Source organism: Actinia tenebrosa, unplaced genomic scaffold (genome assembly GCF_029948245.1).
Source record: "Actinia tenebrosa isolate PJP-AT-01 unplaced genomic scaffold, QUT_ActTen_1.0 PGA_scaffold3__52_contigs__length_22856419, whole genome shotgun sequence".
Classification (NCBI taxonomy): domain Eukaryota; kingdom Metazoa; phylum Cnidaria; class Anthozoa; order Actiniaria; family Actiniidae; genus Actinia; species Actinia tenebrosa.
This window is the reverse complement of record NW_028292580.1, coordinates 4169771-4185997: the sequence shown is the minus strand read 5'-3', so window position 1 is coordinate 4185997 and position 16227 is coordinate 4169771. Positions and strand designations below refer to the sequence as shown.

The 16227-nt window shown below is 35.4% G+C and overlaps 1 long non-coding RNA gene and 1 other non-coding gene across 2 annotated transcripts; one reads left to right on the top strand and one right to left on the bottom strand.

Annotated features, from left to right (window-relative positions):
* Positions 1-2737: 2737 nt before the first annotated feature.
* LOC148907882 (5S ribosomal RNA) lies at positions 2738-2856 on the bottom strand. The gene has a single exon (XR_016120966.1). It is a non-coding gene; the product is annotated as a 5S ribosomal RNA (ribosomal RNA).
* A 653-nt stretch (positions 2857-3509) lies between these two features.
* Positions 3510-15131, top strand: LOC148907881 (uncharacterized). The gene is made up of 3 exons (XR_016120869.1): positions 3510-3601; positions 13010-13159; positions 14626-15131. It is a non-coding gene; the product is annotated as an uncharacterized LOC148907881 (long non-coding RNA).
* The last annotated feature ends 1096 nt before the right edge of the window (positions 15132-16227 follow it).

Below are 16227 nucleotides of genomic sequence, written 5' to 3'. Positions count from 1 at the left end.
GTTTTCAAACGTCATGCCTGAAAACATAAATTTTGTTTGTGTGTGAACATTAATTTGTAAAATTAATATATAGTGCTCCCACTAATACTTCCTGTAATATAAATGTTTTCTTTAGATATAAACATGCAGCTTTATGTGAGTGTTTGTGTCAAGGGCAAAGATGTGGTTGTTAAAAATAGTTGTAATGTACTTAGAGTATAGTACTAGAGTTACTACATCATATTGTGAGGTCATTAAACCTGTGTAATAGATATTACACTAACACTCTGTTCCATTGTTTTCTTTTGAGTCTGTTTGACTGTTATAATAATACTTTTACAAGCAATTTCTATTTCATGGATTAAATGCCCTCAACATGTTATTTAATGCTAAATATATTGCTTTAATGTTTATTGCTCTGGAGATTATTTGCAACTAAAACCTGTGATGAAATTTATTTATGTATGCTGCATAACAGAATTGAAATACCATCATTACCTTTCATTGTCTCAGACTTTTCCAGTTTTCCAGTTTCTTTCCAAACACCAGATTCAACGAGTACCTGACCATTCTTATAATAATTTTAAATTCTGTTAGACAGATAATCTGAGTGGAGACGGTACTCCCACTGCAGGTGTATGTGAATCTTTGTCTCGACCCCAAGACCATAATAATAAATAATAATAATAAGAAAAACACGGTAAAAAAAATAATAGTATGCTATATGTAAATGTATAAAGTATAGGGATATATGGTTTATCCCCAGCAAGCTGTAACAAGTTTTCGAAACTGTAAAATAAAAGAAACAAGGTGGAAACAATATATCGTTGAAACACTATTACTAAATTGTACAGAATAGTATTACCTGAACAATATAATTAGCATAAAACAGTATAACTTAGTATTACTAATATTTCACATATATATTGTTTGCACTTTATTGTAAAAAGGAGAAAAATGATACAATAAAGCTGTTGTTAGAGACTTGTTCTAATTTATTTATTTACTTACATAATTCATATATTTAATTATATGTTAATTTTTTATTTATTTTTATTTATTAATATTAGAGAGGTTTTCATAAACTTGTGAAATTCATACTCATTTATTTAGTGCTATTCCGCTTAAAGTCTTTTGTTTTCTATTGTTCAATACCTGCTATTAGATAGTAAATAGTATTAGTTGTTTCACGGGTTTTTAAAAACCACTAATTTTTAAAATTATTTTTTGCTTTATTTTATTAGAGTGCTCACACTAAATCCGTGAAACAAATACTAATTTTTAGCACTAAATAGTGATAATTAAACAATAGAAAATAAAGGATTCTGCATGAAGTAGTACTAATTAGTACTATTTAATGTTCACGGTTTTAGTGCATGCACTCTATTATTTTTTTTAAAACTTAAATAATAATAATATGATAATTGTTAATCACTGAGATTTCAGTTTATCCACATAAAAACTACTACCTTTTTCGTTTTGATTTCTGGTGGAGAGGGTGTTTTTTTTTCTAGATACATGTTTTCATTCTACAGAAAAAAAATGAATTTCAATTTTAAACTGAATCATCCATGCATTTTAAAACTCGTTTTTATTCATTTTTATTTACCTGATGGTTTATATTATTGTCATATTGTAGTCTCCTTCGTGTTTTGACATAGTTGTTATCGATGATTTGGTCGGAAACCTATCAATGAAATTTTTTACCATTGTTTATTGTTCATATTTTGACTGTCGATGGTTTAAAATTGTTTCGTAAGCTTACCCTTTTTCTCAATGTCTTCGTAGTCGGCGTTTCATCTTTCGCCGTTAACATTGCGTCCGCATTTTGTTGACATTTGTTGCACCATCTTGTGCCAGGTTTATATCCATTTTTCTTTTCACCAGCTATGTCCAAAATTCTAAACATTCGTGTTGGAATTGGATGTTTGTGTAGTGTTTTGCTGTGTCCCCACGTCGAAGGACAGGAGCACCGTCGATCGCTTTTCATAACTTTGTTTTTATGAAAAATACATATGTTTTCTCCTTCACTTACACCAGCAGCACGAGCAAGATTGATGTTACATGGACTGACACGACCATAGCATTGCTTTCTTCTAGTTTGCGTCGAAAAAACGCATTTTTTATCACCAACCGAGCCTACATTGTTGACAAATTGAGACAATGCCAAAATGCAAATTAGCCATGTTGGATGTCGTCGTCGGGCCGCGAGTGGCGGCATTTTCAAATGATTATTTTTGCTTTGTATAAACAAAAGTTTTTTTTGTATAAATCAGCAGTGTATCGCAATCGAAATTATCTTGCTATTGCGAAAAGGACAACTTTAAGTTTTCAGTATTTTTCTTAAGTTTTGCGATTTTGTAAAATAATCAAAACACCGGCATCAAAAAATATAAGTTGCCCTTAGTTACGCTACGCCATCTCCGAGCGTGCGCAGTGCGTTTTTCACCAGTATCATTCCCAGGTGGTCACCCATCCAAGTACTACGCTGGCCCTACCGAGTTTCACTTCGGTGATCGGACTAGAACCGGCTTTTTCTCGATGGTATGGCCGTAGACAGAAGAGATTGCACAACTTATGCTACTTTATGCTGCATCACGATTTCAGCGGCTGCAAACTTTTCTAGTACGGATGAAAACAACACTAAAAAAACAAACAGAAAACTAGAACAGCAGTGAGTAGAGTAGTAAAAATTAAAAGTTGAACGAATAACGTGAAATGAAGTAATTGAAAAGTCAAGGGGAATAAAATGAAAAGAAGTCTACAGCACCAGTTATTCCCAGGTGGTCACCCATCCAAGTACTACGCTGGCCCTACCGAGTTTCACTTCGGTGATCGGACGAGAACCGGTTTTTTCTCTGTGGTATGGCCTTAGACGGAATTAACTTCAAAACTTGAGGTACTTTATGTGTTTATGCTGGATGACGAAATAAGCGCGAACAATCTTTTCTAGAACAGAAGAAAATAACACTACAAAACAAACAGAAAACAAGAACAGCAATGAATGGAGTAGAAAAGTAAAACTTGAAACGAATATAGTGAACTAAAGCAATTGAAAAGAGAATGGGAATAAAATGAAAAAAAAAAAAGTCTATGAAGGTTTTCTGCATGTTGTCCGGTGATCCTCCTTTCGCAAGAATCAACATGTGAGCTTAGCGTTGTGTGGAGAAAATAATAAATGATGTGGTATTTCGTGTGAGCGAAAAATGTCCCGAAATTGTGGTAAAGCGGTAAAATGACCAGTAAAAATAATCCTTTTGAAGAAAATTTGAAGGAAATTATTTAGTTTTTAAAAATAGCTTAGTTTCTCATAAGGATAAAATAAATATAGCTGTATAATTGTTGTATTGTGTTGGGAAAAAGATAACTGGAATCGTTTGTTTGAAATATTTTAATTTCACTGGGAAAAGGGTTAAAAAGTTACGCGAAGTTTCTTTGAACAATGAATTAATCCCCTCCCCTCCCCTGTGGTGTTGGTTTGTGTTGAAATGTAAACGAGGCAGGCACGTGGTATCAGAGGAGCAGTCGACGAGAAAAGTTGGTGTGTGAATATTTTCTGACTAAAAATGCTCCTTTTCTTCCTCAAATATGGATCTTTATGGGTTCATACTGCATTCTAAAGGTAAATTACCTATCATATTAACCACTTATTGTTTAATTCACTTATTTAGAGCGATATTTTAGAGTTGAATTGACCGTAAAGAGTTCGGTTGCTTGTCGCCATGTTTTGGCGGGATTCATTCTCAACAATTTAGCTTCAAGTTGAACGATTTATTGCTTGAAAAAACTTAAATATCCCAAATGAATTATGCTTTAATGCTTTATTAGAGATTTTGCGATGTTTGCCGGTAAATTGTCTATATTTTGTACGATGTATTGAATTTTACGGGCTCATCAAACAGACTGTTCATTGAGGTTTCATTTAGCGGAATCCAAGGTAAAAACTGCAAAATAATGATTGTTTTAAGCTCAGCGATCTATGATATTATTTGGAAAACCTTGAAGTATTAAGCTACGTCCATACTATGCCGGATAAATTTGAATCCGAATTTCTATTTCGTCCACACTAGTCCGAGCGAGTCCAGAACAATTCTTCACCGAAAACGAATTTTTTCGAATACGGTCTCCAGAGTGGAACAATTTGAAAACGCCGGCTAGTCGTATTAGTGTGGACGGAAATTTTTTTTTCGGTTTCGGTGTGAAAATTCGGATTCAAATTTATCCGGCATAGTGTGGACGAGGCCAGAGGAGGATACACTAGTATCCCAAGTTACTTTGCGAGTTTCGTTTTCCAATATGGCGTCGCTTTCTACTCGTGTGTAGCGGTGTGCGACTTGCACTTTCCGTAGCAGCTGTTACGTGACCTGTACGAGGTAAAACCTCATGAACTTGTATTGTTTATTAATAATACTCTTAATCTACATACATATTTGTTTGGATTTACGCCAATTGTAAGAGTTATATCGCTCGAGTTCACTTTGTCACGCGGTGTCATACCTGATGTCATATTGGATTTTATATGGTACATCAAGTAAATGCTGCTTTTCATATATTTGAGTATTTTAAGTTTAAGCAACAATTATGTGTAATTCAGATATTTAGGAAAAGCAAAACCTTGAAATGACCAAAAGTGGCCCATGATTTATAGTCTTTTGGACAGTCACAATTGAAGTATGTTTACGAGAATCTATCACAAACGCCACTCGTAAAAGGTGTGATATTTTTAGCCCATTTCATACAAAACAAAAATATTTAATAAACCTTACTTACTCCTATACTAAATGTTGAAGTAAGGCGAATAAGAGCTGGGCTACGGACGTTATTGAACAAGTAATCAATCGAAGAGTTGTCACTCGTTGTTGTTGGAACAAGAGCGACACGTCTCTCTCTCAATTTCTCCAAAAAACTGACGTGAACGAGTCTAAAACGACTTGTACTCCTTCAAGGCCTTGTACACAAACAGAAAAATCATCTTTTGAAACACAATGAACATACAATAATGAAATATCTTGAAAAGCATTTGCCGAGTCTGAACACCGCCATCTTGTTGTGCACACTAAGCCGGTCAAACCAAAGTGATGACGTCCCGAAAAAGTGATAATATAGTATCAAACACAATGCATTCTGGGATACTAGTGGAACCTCCTCTGGGACGAGGCCTTATTCTCCAAAGTTTGATGCAAGAGAGCACATGTGTAATCAAGTAACACGCTTGAACTCTTCTGAATAAAATTATTAGCGGGTTACCTGTGGTATACCGCTCATAAAATACATTTGTTTTTTTTGTCGTCTTCTGCTTGACAAAATTTCAAGGTTGTGCAATAATACCAAGATATGGATTTAAATGACGTGTTCATAGATTGATAGGTGTACAGGACATTACCCAGTAGACCTTTGTGGGCTTCTGCTATAGGAAGCATATGGCAGTTGTCAATCAAAGTTACTATGTTATAAGGAGGGGGCGGAGTTAGCTTATCACCTGACAGAATTAATCTCTAGGCATGCTCCGTTTTGCTGACTGCTGTAATTCAAGACTGAGCTGAATTAGAAATTCAAATTTATTTGGAATTCCTTGTAAATTAAAAGGTGGCAAGGATTTTCAAGAATTCTAATTGTAATGGCTCATTGTGTAATGGCTCATTGTGACAAACTACACATTAATTTATTTCAACTTTTGAAAGCAGTATTCTCTGTATCCGAAGATCATTGCTAATACTTAATGCCTTTTTGTTCGTTACATAAACGAGGCTCATTCTGATTTCGTTCAGGAGTTTTGTACTATATTTGTGCAGTTTCTTCAAGCCGATTCTGAAGTTATATTAATACATTTTTGCTCTCAAGACTACTACAAATAAACATGAAATTCTAAATACCAAGTTAGAATTCCCAAGACTACTTTGCAAAGTGCCAAAGCGCGTGATGCCAGACAAGACTTGTTCACTTAGGGACCGGTCATTATTTATCTAGGGAAAGGGGGGGGGGGGGGGGGGGGGGGGGGGTGGAGGTTGGGAGATTTTTTTTGTGAAAGATGATTTTTTCAAAGTCCCCTCCCATCGGGACGAGGGTTGATATTCCAGTGGATCCACTGGATCGGCCTGACAGGACACTTCATTTCGCTATTCGGTGGCAGTAATGGCCACAGGATACCCACATTTTAATTCATAGTGCTAACATGAACCGGTATATGTAGACAAACCTAGAAAATTTGAAGTAGAAAAAAAATTTTAAAGGGGGGTTATGCAGCCGGAACAAGTGGAACGACCCATTGCACTTGCTGAAGTGGAGGGGAGCCATCATATAGAGACTTAGAAAATTCTAAGTTTAAAAAAAAATTTTAAAGTAGGGTTATGCAACAGGAACGAGTGGAGCGAGTGAAGAAGAATGAAAAAATTCATTATTCAATAATGTAATAAAACTTAATTAATTGAATTAAAACATAAATTCGTAATCTGATTATCAAGCTAGATTTTAAATAGAGTTCTTTTTAAGACTTTTCTTGATGAAGATTCCTTGATACTTTTATTTAATTTGTTCCACTCTTTTGCGCAGCGGACACTTATGGTGTGCCCTCCCTCTGTTTCTTTCTTGTATATTGGACATCGGGCATTTATTTTACAGTAGCATGTTCATCTTTTATGGACTTCAGAGTTCATTCCAAAGAGATCACTGATGTAAGGAGTACAGGTCCCGTTAATCTTATCGTACACAATGGTGCATCTGTTGATGTAAGATTCTTGGCAAAAAGGCAGCCATCTTAGCTCGTTAAACAAGTCAATAGAACGGGAAGATTTATCTACATTCAAGATAATTCTTGCCGCTCTTTTTTGTTGCATAACCCTATTAATAGAGCTACTGTTACATGATGACCAAAGAGTAGAGCAATACATGATAGCAGGTTTGATGATCGTGTTGTAATATGTTTCTTTCTGTGGTTTTTAAGTAGGGACTGATGTGTCGAAAAAGTCCAATTTTCTTTGAAAGATTATTACGTAGATTATCAACATTGGGAACCAAAACAAAGATATTTGCACTGTGCCAAAGACTGAATATTCAAGAGTATCCAAGAGTGACATATTCCTTCAGTACTTCACGTATTCTTGGGTATTCAAAAAGCATGATCATACTTGAAGTATGCCTTTAGTATACAAGTTGAATACTCACACATATCTAACGTTTCGAGTACGGCAAGAGTATACGTATTAGTATACTCAACATTTAGTATTCTTGAGTATGCAACTCGCACACACTATAAGTATTTCTGTAGTATTCAGATTGAAAACGTACGTACAACTTTACGTCTTGGTATCACTGGAGTTTGCGTACTAGCATACTCAACATTAAATATTCTTGAGTATGCCAGTCACATACATCAGAAGTGTTTCGGTAGTATTCAGATTGTATACTTGTGATGGCACATATCGTTTAAATATACAGGTATACGTGCAACATTTGTAACTTCTTGAATACTAACGAAGATAAATGTAAACCAGTGTGTGATTAACACAATTTTTGTATCGAATATTCAATTCAAATACTATTGACTACGAAACGTGATGTTGTACTGTACTGTGCTGTTGTAACGGCCATAATGTTAACCAACAATTACTATAGACAAACATTTCCTTCATTTTATTCACAAAAGCACACAAACCTTAAACCCCTTTGCACTTGATAGAGTGGTTTTCATAAACCCGTGAAACATACACTAGCGTTTTACGCTCAAAGTCTTCTGGGTTTTTTTATTGTTTAAGGCACGGCATGAAAACCACTCTAAGTGTTTCAATTATAAAATTTATATCATAAAATTGTTTCCACTATGTTTTAACTGTTAAATTAACTTGCTAAGCTTTTGGCCAGATTGCATGTGGCAACTATTTGTACATGAGCGACTAAAATTAATGAAAGATGGCTAAATATGGCCGAAAGCTTGTTATCTGGCTGATTTTATAACTGATATGCATCACAGAATATCAGAATACACTTAATTTCGTCCTCGATTATATCTTTTTGAACTGAAAATAATCTGTTAATTTGGTAATTAATTTAATTTATGTAACAAAAGTTTCTCAAGCCAGAGGCATTTTCAATGGCTACTTCATCATTCTCCTTTTGACAAACAATGTTTACTGTGCATTGCAGTTTTCATTTACTTAATAGTGCACATTCATAAATACTGCTGCCACTCCACTCTACACCTCAGTTTCAAGATCTCACCATGAAAGTGGTCACTCACTGAGTCTGTAAAATGTTCAAGATCTTTCAACATTTATTACGGCACCATTAAATTAATCAAGAACCATAAACTTAAAATTGAATTTGGGAACACTATATGTATGAGGCCAGACACGTTTCCAAAAGGTGTTCAAAGGGGTAATCTCATTTGCTTATGTTAGCAAGCCAGAGGCATTTCATCATTCTCCTTTTGACAAACAAGGCTTACTGTGCATTGCAGTTTTCATTTACTTAATAGTGCACATTCATAAATGCTGCTGCCACTCCACTCTACACCTCAGTTTCAAGATCTCACCATGAAAGTGGTCACTCACTGAGTCTGTAAAATGTTCAAGATCTTTCAACATTTATTACTGCACCATTAAATTAATCAAGAACCATAAACTTAAAATTGAATTTGGGAACACTATATGTATGAGGCCAGACAGGTTTCCAAAAGGTGTTCAAAGGGGTAATCTCGTTTGCTTATGTTAGCAAGCCAGAGGCATTTCATCATTCTCCTTTTGACAAACAAGGCTTACTGTGCATTGCAGTTTTCATTTACTTAATAGTGCACATTCATAAATGCTGCTGCCACTCCACTCTACACCTCAGTTTCAAGATCTCACCATGAAAGTGGTCACTCACTGAGTCTGTAAAATGTTCAAGATCTTTCAACATTTATTACGGCACCATTAAATTAATCAAGAACCATAAACTTAATGGTTAATCAATAAGTAGAGATAATAAGATAATGAGTAGTTTGAAATGTCTGATGAACTCTCTCTGGAATTACATCTATCAAATTTTCAAATTATTAAAAATCAAGTGTAGCTATTTTTTAGTCATAATATAATATTACGATTGACCCAATGAGACACCAGAATAACCAAAATTCTCACAGAGCAGCCTTCTACAAGCTATTATGCTGTCTTAGGGTCTATACTAAAAGTAATTTCCTTTTACAAGCAAGTTATTGAGTACTTCAATTGACTAGATGAGACACTGTAAGTATGTCTTACGTAAGGGTAGATTCAAAGTCCCATGAAGCTTTTCAAGGAAACGAAAACAAATTGCAATTAATTGGACATTCTTGCTAATCTTAATCCAGTGGATTCTTTCTCAATTTGTCCAGCTTGTGCTTATTGCGAAAATATTTCATCATTGACAAATAAAGATAGTCTCTTTCATATGGTAAACATGAACAGTACCGCAAACTCAACCCACAAGTACACCTTGGTCTCTCTTGTTTTTTTTTTGGGTGCTGCTGATTACGAACTGTCTCAAAAAGGTCATCTGAAAGTTGTTCTCTCCCTTCATTTTCTTGCAAATGCTGATGGTTACCAACCTCATGGGAGTCATCACTTATCACTTTAGTTTCTGCAGCCTTCAAATGCTTTGAGATTTTTTTCTTCTTAAGTGCTTCAATATTCTTTTCCTTTCTCTTCTTTTTATAACGTCTTCTGGCTTCCTTCGAATGTCTTCCCATCCTATTACAACAATGGACATGTATGACTTGCTTCACGTGACTGGAATTAGACCATGCATGTTTGCAACAGCAATATAAATATAGATGTAGTTCAACACATAATGGATTTCGTAAGTTCTTATTATAATGCGAATACCAAAATAATTCGACTAATTGTGCTTATAATCAATATACTTCAGCATAACTTTGGGAAATCCAAATAACAAAGCTGCTGTAAAAAAGGTGGGAAAATGGCTGACATCAATACCACTGATTCACTACAGAATGCACCAAATACCAAAAACAAAATACTTTCAATTCATTCTATCGTACCTTAGCGTCGTGTATTCTTAGTTTTTAATGTAAATTGTCCTCAAATACACTTGTAGGATGACCATACAATTCTTTAGCTCAAGCTAACAATTCAGCAGATATGGCGGCGTATGAGTATCGATCAAAGGTCAGCGGTAATTACCACAGGGTTCCCAATTATTTTATGTAAACATCACAGGAAGCCCAATTTAAAAGAATAGTCCATCTATTTCTATCTTATTTGTTCCCCCCTCAGTTACCAGTGGTTCATATATGTATAAACTTTACTTTGATTCAGAGTAAATAGCTCCTCTCACTAATAAGCCTACCTCTATTGATTGAAGGATCTGTAAATCCTCCTCTCCTCTTTACAAAAAATATAACACTGGCAAGACTTCAAGAGTTTAAGAAGGCAAGGGTGGAGTAAGTTGCAGTTTCCCACCTCTTACTGCTATGGTCTCAGGTGTACATTTTCTCCCTTGCCCAAAAATATAGTACTTTTATTTAGAATTTCAAGAAAATATTTTAACCAGTCATTATTACAGCTATAGAGAGTATTTTGGGAAAGTTTCAACCAAATTAAAATTTGGACAATTTTTTGTGCTAGTCCCCCTTTAACCCATGAATCAAAGTACATACAAATTAAATTGTAATAGTCAGATATACACAATAAAAAACAATAGAATCAGAGTGTGACAAAATGCAAAATGAAAACGTGTATTTCACTGGTGAATGAAAACCACTCTATATGAATAAAATGGACAATATAAATTAGTAATCATCATCATAAGGTTGTCATCCCAAGCCATGCCCTAACCAGGTCCACGCGCTGTAAATCAAGGTGAGGCATGTGTGCCCAGAGATTAGCCTGAAGACTTTAGATGACAAACAAGTTTAATAAAATCTCAAAAATTCTCAAAACTCTTAGGTACTTCAAAAAATGTGAACACTCTATACTAAATAGTGCATTCCAAAACTAAAATAGCATTGTGGGTCTTTATAATCATTAAAATACATACATTGATTTGCTTTTGATATGTACTGTAGACAGCTAGTAATATTTGGATGGAGTTAAACAAAAATAAAGTAAAATCACATTTCTCAAAGGGGCACTTGGATGAAAATGTTCCATTTCTTAAAACGACTTGGCAGTTGGTTAAACTTATTTATATGGCCCCAACAGTAGCCAAGACACATATTTTCGTCAGTCAAACGTTACAGATAAAAATTATCAACTATTTTCAGCATCAAAGTTGTAAGTAAATGAGGTCATTTACTCAACCCTACTGTTCTTTCAGTTTTTAAATCAAAGTTTCTCAACTGCAAGTGGTTCTGAAGCAAAAAATGGGGTGTCATCCAAGTGCCCCATTAACCTTTTGACATTATTACGATACATGCAATTTGGTCCTGCAGTGCTCAGTGTTAAACATCACTTATAGTACATGTATATCAGACAGCCATAATGCTTTAAACCAAAGTTTGCTGAATTGTGACAAAGTTTCATCAGCTATTTTTGGTATAAACTGTACTTTAGCCTAGGAATATTAGGGCCAATACCTTATTGGTACGTGGTAGAGACCCTAATCAAAAGTCACTAAGCAACATGTCTAAAAGTTGTTTGAAAGAAATAAAAAATTCAACTGGCTAAGACACTGTATAATGACCAGCCGTTATTCTAAGCCTTGAAATGTTCTAGCAAAATCTTCCAATAAGAGGTATTATCACTTGTACCTTTTCTAAGCCATGTCTGAATTTAATTTTATACTTAACATTAATAAACTGACCAGAAATGTGTGTGATTGGAACAAAACACACAGATTCCAAATCCGTGGACCAAACTTCTAATGGTGCAGGATACCAATTTCTTTCAGGATGTGGTTTCCATACCATGACTTCAGCCATTATGTTTGTGACTTTCTTTTTCTTGCCATCTTTCAAGATAATGGCATCATTCGTCAAGAATCTCTTAACTTGAGCAGGTCTTAACTCACTGTCCAAGGACTTTACAAATACTCCTGTATTGACTGAGCTCATTATGATTCTGTGGTTAAGCTTTATTCTTGAAAATGTCTCGGAGATTCTCAGTACATCATCAACAACATAATCTGGATACATGAGTTGATAAACTTCAGCAAGGCAGGCAGCATCAGTATTATCAATACCAACTCTCTTGATAGGAGAAAAGCGCACAATGTGATTTTCCATCTTGTCCTGCCTTTGTTTCTCATTTGGAATGGATACTTCACCAACAGTACCAGCAACCGGTGTCACAAGCAGTTCACCAAAACATTTGTACTCCTCTGGCCATTCCAATTGTTGTATCTGGCTGGTCCGTAGAAATTTCCTCATCAGCTGGATTTCTAAGAATAGAAATGACACCAAGAACAAAAATCAAGAATAAAAAAATAACAAAAACAAAAAGAAAAAAAACAACACTTGCAGTGAAGGGGTAGGGTCAACCCATTTAAAGCCCTAATTTTTCCATAATCCTTTGGTCAAAGCCTGTGTTTTGCTCCTGTTCCATCTTAGTACCATTTTTTGAAATTGATTTTGTTTGTGATTTCTAGTCCCAGCAAATGAAATCCTATTTTTCCAATGCCTTATGGCCCAAGCATGTACATAGCACAGGGGCCATAAAAAGTTGAAAAAAAAGAGGATCCATATAAGTCATTGTATGGACCAATAAAAGGGTTAGTAAGATATTTATCATATGGCAAGGCCAGGAGAGACTTGATATTTGGTTTGCATAGGTATCAGAAGCAAAATATTATTGGGGGCACTGTGAAATTATTTTTACGAAAAGCATAACAGCTGGTTATAAACCCAACTGGTTATAAGTCCATAATCATGATTATTGGGGGGCCTGCCCCCCTCCCCTTGTTCTGCCGCCCCTGCCTCGTACTGTAAGTTATGGACTCCAATATTGACCAATCATAGCACACGAAAATACCTTGCCATATAATAATAACTATTATCGGACGTACCACGAAACACGTAAAATAATTACTCTCTCTCCTTTGCTTCCTTATATGGGCGTAGGAATCCTACAATATTCCTACGGTGACGTCATTTTCCTACCAATTATTTGCCTGACTAGACTGGATGTACTGATCGGAGATGCAAATAATTAATAAGTGTTCTCTCCGTAGTTTTACATTTATTAGAGATCGATTCTGGATCATTTCAGATGTGAGTAGATTGAAGTCTTTATTTCATACTGTTTGAAAGCTGTTTTAACAATCATGAAAATACGACGGCTGAAATCTCTTCAGAAAAGAATTGAGTCGTTCAATATTCAGTTAAACCATTAGATGTCAGCAGGGAAGGACAGCATATCAACAAATACGCTATGCCCGGCAGTCGAACGTTTTTAATAAAATCAAGGCAGATAAGCCATCCAGTCAAAGGAAATCCTAACAACTTCCTTCTAGTTTCCAAAAGCTCTCTGATGAAATTACAAAGTCGAAGATTCGAGGTTTCTTCGTCGCTCAACAACATACGAACGACGTGACAATTAGATATTTTTGATCTCCGTGTCCGGCAGTCGATTTAAAATATATATATATACGGCAGATAAGCTAACCAGTCCAAGAAAAAACAGATAACTACGTTCTTGTTTTCAAAAGCTCTCTGATGTATTCTTTTAATTCGCACTGCCGAACACGGAGTTTTTGTCGAGATGTTGTGCGGCAGTCTACTAAGATCCAAAATGTCCAAGTGTCACGTCGTTCTTATATTATGAAAGAGTCGAGTGTACCTAAATTATTAATCGGGACTCGAGCCAGGACTCGAGCTGGGACTCTACCCGGACTTGTATCAACGATAATTATTTCTTCTTTTTTTTTTTTTTTTTTTTTACTTTCTTCCTTCCTTAATTCACATCTTTCTCTTCTAAATTTATCGAAATTAAAGATGGCACGTCCTTTTTCATCAGAGATCTTGTTAGGATTTCCTTTGACTTTCAATTGCCTTCGGCTCTTGGTTGTAATTCTGATACAGTAAAAACCAAGTGGGTTAAGAATACTTATCCTGAATTTGGGGTTTTTAAGTACCATGTAAATAAGAACCTGAAATATTAAAACGTGTTCTTAAAAAACAAAAATCACTATTAAATGCCTCCTCATCAGTACAGTACTCATGTATACACTGATGGGGGGAGAGTTTATGTTACAGTGTTACCAGTATAGCAGACTTCAAGCCTGACCTGACAATATTTATTTTTCTACTGTTTTGATACAGTTATTATTGCAGTCAAGAATTTTTTAATAGCATTTTTGAACTTACACATTGATATCATCTACATGTATTGGTAGTCTAGCTATATATAGTAATACTGTTATACATTTTAGAAACCTTTATTTTAAGAACACCTTAATAACACCTTCATGCTGATTTTCAGTAAACACCCGTTAAATAAGAACAAAATCAGCCTCAACTCCAAAAATGAGTGTTCTTTTATGCGGGTTTTTACTGTACAACACGTCCGCTGCCATGTTGTAAACAATACATGTTATCTTGAAATTGAGGTACAGTAGTCAAAAACAGAATAGAATTTTGCTTTCATATATTTATATTCCAGGTATTTTGATGTAAGTATTATACAGCTGACAATAAAATGAAATTTTTACAATAATATAGATCAATTTTTTTTACAGTTTTTTAGGGTCAGAATAATCATTCCAGGCTATTCCAGATGGAGTACCAGCCTATGACAGTGCACCCCTGCATCTGCCCAATGTGCAGCAAGGCAGTAGTGCATTTGTCATCTGTTGGTCATTTCGTTGGTCATCAATGTGAAGCAGTTGGAGAATGCAAGGACATACTTCCATCCCCGAGTCTGAGCTAACAACACTAACACCATCAGTCCCATCCCCCAAAGTAAAACTTCTATTCATTCATCCTTCAGAGACAACAGTGTATGAAGAAGTTCTCCAACAATCAGCACATTGACTATTCTTCCCACTCTCACAGTCACTTTCACACCATTACAGTTGACTTTTTCATTTGGCAATCTTTGCTAATTGATGCACATCTCTATGGGGAAAATTCTGGAACCACACACCCCTGCATCACACACACAACAATAAATGAGGCATCCTTCACGCTATTGCAACAGCCATCCTTCATACCAGCACCCAACAATCAGAATAACATTACTGTCATTCTAAGTAGTATAGGGAATGGGGGTTCCAGCGCAATCTCAACACGGGCAAGACCCGTGTCAAAAATCCACCTACGGACAATCCCCACTCCAAGTGTGGTTGGGGGCAACAGCGCAAATATGTTAGTCTATATATGGAGTGCGAAGATTGTAAAGAGTTTGTTTATGATTTCTGTGTAAAGTGCTTGAAACCCAAGTTTGTACCTACTAAGCCAAATAAGTATATTTGTTGTGGTAAGAAAATGCAAATAGAAGAAGATACTTCAGCACAGTGTTACGAGTGTGGTAAGAATATTCGTAATGCCGTACCAAATGCTACCAGAGAGCAATATTACGCTAATGGAGGTCGTAAGAAAACACCTCATAAGAGAATAAAATACTTTAGGGACTGGATTAGTCATATCCAAGGTTATCGACCGGTATATTTAAACAACGAAGTAAGGAAGAAAATCATAGACCACTTAGAAGAGCCAACCCCACAAAGTCTACGGAAGACATTGAAAAAATGAAAGCTAGGGAAATATTACAAAGCTATTCCCTATCTTTTGTCTGAAATTACCGGTAAGTCTATTCCCGAGGTTTCTGATATGACAAAAGCCGAGTGGATGTTTTGTCGGCTGGATAAGGATATTCCTTATTATCCTGACGTAATTTACGAAATATTTTATGAAATAGACCCCAGCCACCCCCTGTTAGGATGGATTCCGAGGCGACAATAACATATTACGCGTAATTCATACGATGAATTTATATTACGCGTAATAATTTGCCAAATAAGGTTATGCAAATAATTTATATTACGCGTAATAATTCGCTAAATGATTCATATTACGCGTAATAATTCGCCAAATAATTCGTATTACGCGTAATAATTCACTGAATTTATATTACGCGTAATAATTCACTGAATTTATATTACGCGTAATTTCTAGACTGACGTTCAATATGTAAATAGAATCCCGTCACGCTCTTTTCAAAGCAGATGTTTACTGAGCAAGCTTTCTTTGAAGCTCTTCTTTTGCCTCCTGGTAGATCTTTTTGCGAGATTCCTCGGAAAGGTCTTTTACGACTGTTTTTTTATTCCTTATGTCCGACT